This window comes from Nycticebus coucang, chromosome 21 (genome assembly GCF_027406575.1).
Source record: "Nycticebus coucang isolate mNycCou1 chromosome 21, mNycCou1.pri, whole genome shotgun sequence".
Lineage (NCBI taxonomy): Eukaryota > Metazoa > Chordata > Mammalia > Primates > Lorisidae > Nycticebus > Nycticebus coucang.
Window position 1 is genome coordinate 7,618,389 of NC_069800.1, and position 3,036 is coordinate 7,621,424.

The following is a 3,036-nucleotide window of genomic DNA, read 5'->3' on the forward strand; positions in this document are numbered from 1 at the left end:
TGGATTCACAGATGCTGCACAGCTGTACTGCCTCCCTCTATGCCATGCCCAGTCCTAGCCAAGAAGTACAGACATTCTGGTTTCTGCAGGGGTTGGACTTCTGGACTGTCAAGCCAGGGGGGAGGGGTAGACTGGAGGTTCAAGGTGGCAAGGAAAATATTTGTTCAAACTTCCTGCCAGACAAAGGAATTCCTGGGCTCATAGCAGGGGCTATCTGGATAAGGAGTCCCAACTTCCAGCAATTTTCTCCAGTAGGTTGAGGAAGGAGAGCCTCAGTTCATTACTCACTAGTAGAGATCACACAGCAAGCAAGCAACTCTCTTAGGGGAGGGGACAGCCACACAACCTCATTGGGATGACATCTGTACCTGAAATTAGTTTCTTTGGAGACAAAGCTTGCCTCAGCAGGGAAAACGAGCAATTATCTATCTCATCTCTCATCTCAGCTCTCCTCCTTTGGCTTTGTTGGGTTCTTTCTGGCCATTATGGACTGGAGCTTTGGACTGGAGCTTCTGTTGAGAGCTGGCTCCAGTCAGCCATCATCCCCCATTCCCTGTTGTTCTTATTGAATGTGAAAATTGGAGTTAGGGAAAGTAGCCAACCCAAGGATGTAGCAAAACACAAAACACATTGAAACCAAATGAGCAAATAAACAGATAAAAAGGCTACCAGACACATAAGTCCACAGATGCACTGACAATCAGAAATGCACACACACACAGACAAAAAACAACTACAATAAAAACAATGATAATCATAATATAATTGAAAAAATATTTTTAAAAAACCTCTAAAAATCTGATGTAAGCACTCTCAACAACCATAAGAAAGGAAGAAGAAGAGAGAAAGAAAAAAAATAGTATTAAATAAAAAGTTAAAAAAGAAGGAAAAATTAACAATAACTCCTCCAAGAAAAGGATGAAAAAAGAGAGGGAAAAGAAAGGCCACAACCACAAAAATACTATTCTTGTATATATATAAAAAAAATACAACTCTACATATTATGTAGGGGTCAACTTTAGCAGGAATATATTTATATTGCACCAGGTGGTGCTGTGAGTAGTTCCAAGGCTTATACCTGATTCACAGGTTACATAGTTACCATGGTAACCACCGTACCTGGCCCCTAGCCATTTCTGAAGTTTCAATATATGTCTGTGTCCTAACTGTTGCCTAACCTCCACTGCTCTGTTCCAGATAGCACCCCTATCTGACCTCCAAATTCGGTGCAGGCATCCACGCTTCACAAATCTTTCCATTCAGTTCCCAGATTCTCCACAAACTGCAAGAACTTTCCATCAGTTTCCATGGCTCAGAATCTCACTTTTGAATCCAGCAACCCACCAGTTCACTACACACCCTGAACTGCCAGTCCACACTAGTATTCCCCACCAGGAAGGTCCAGTCTATTCAATCACACCTGTTGTTCTGGGAAAAAGGTGTCCGCCATTTCTGACATTTCAAAATGTGTCTGTTTCCCAGGCTGGATCCTTTTCCCTTAATTTTCTATGGGGCTGCCTAGCCCCTTGCGGCTCCGGACAGCAACCCTTTCTGGTCTCCAAATTCTGCTCAGGAATTCATCACTGAAATTTCCATCAAATACCTAAGTTTCCCCATGAACTGGGAACTGCAGTCCTCTATGGGGGAGGAGCCGGCTGCCGGCTGCTAGCTGCTGGGTCCACAGGGGTAATTTCTACAGCAGAGTCTGTGGCTTTGGATTACAGCTCAAATACAGAAATCGACCAATTCGCTGCACACCTATAGCTGCCTATCCACATGACACTCTATGCTGGAAAAAGATCTAGAGCCCCCTAGCTCTCACCTGATGATTTGGGAGAGAGGGGCTAAACATTCATCCCATCAGCCATCATTTGTAATTCTTGATGTGTTTAGCCAGCCATAACCCCATGCTCAGTTGAGAAGCAAATTGAATGCATACCTCTTTTGTATCATTGTAAGTCAAACCATTCTAAGTCTGGGACTATCTGTATATGATCCAATTTATCTGAAATTCTAAAAAGTCTGAGTTAACCTAGAGTGATAGCACTTCTCCCTTGAGAAATAAAGAAAAGGTGGAAGGACATCAAACAAAAGTGAGGAAATGTTGGGGGGATGAGGAATACGTACCATAACTCATTATGGGTGCTTTGGACCACTTGGTGATGTCACCTAGTCACATGTCCCATTGCTACCAGTGCCCCCTATTGTAATATGAATTCCTTTTCAGTAGGTCTATAATTGTCTTTGGTAGATGGCACGATCTTACCGCAGAACCATGAGGGACAGCTTAAGGGATAGCAGAACCTACTGGGGCCAGCCAGAGACTCCACAGGCAATCATACCACAGATACTGTGGGATCTGCCAGTTCATATGGACCAAGTGACAGGGCTTTTCGTACCATGCTTGGACCTGCTGTAGAAACTTCTCTTACTGATTCAACTTCGAACTGGCAGTTGTACATGTCACTTGGTCTATGGATTGGAGCAAAATTCCCAAGTATGGTAAATGCTGTCCCCGGAATCCAAAAAGGCTTTCAGAGGACTATGAGTCCCACTTTGAGGAAGAACATGCAAGGTGTAGTGACTTGACCACTGGGGGTAAAAAATTAGAACTAACATGTCTGTGAATTTATTCCTTTCAAGTAAGGCAAATGTGATGATCCTTTCTCAGACTTCCTGTAGGAAATCTGCCTCTAACAATTTGTACCAGATTTTAATTTTCATTCAAATAAAGAAAATCATATCAAGAAATTGTTTCTGATTGAACTCTCCTCAAATAATTTCAAGGAATTTCTAAATTATTTCTTCTCCTGGACAGCTTACCAAGGGCTTGTATTGAGGAAAACCTCTAAGGCCTAGCAACCTCAACCTTGTTGCGGATGGAAGTTTGAATATGGGCTGACATACTTTAAATGAATCAGAAAAGCCTAAAATCAACTGCATAATGCATTAATTATGCCTGAAGTTATTTTAATAGACCTTTTAAAAACTAAAAATGCATACAAATATATTTATTGGTCTATGATTGATTCTGAA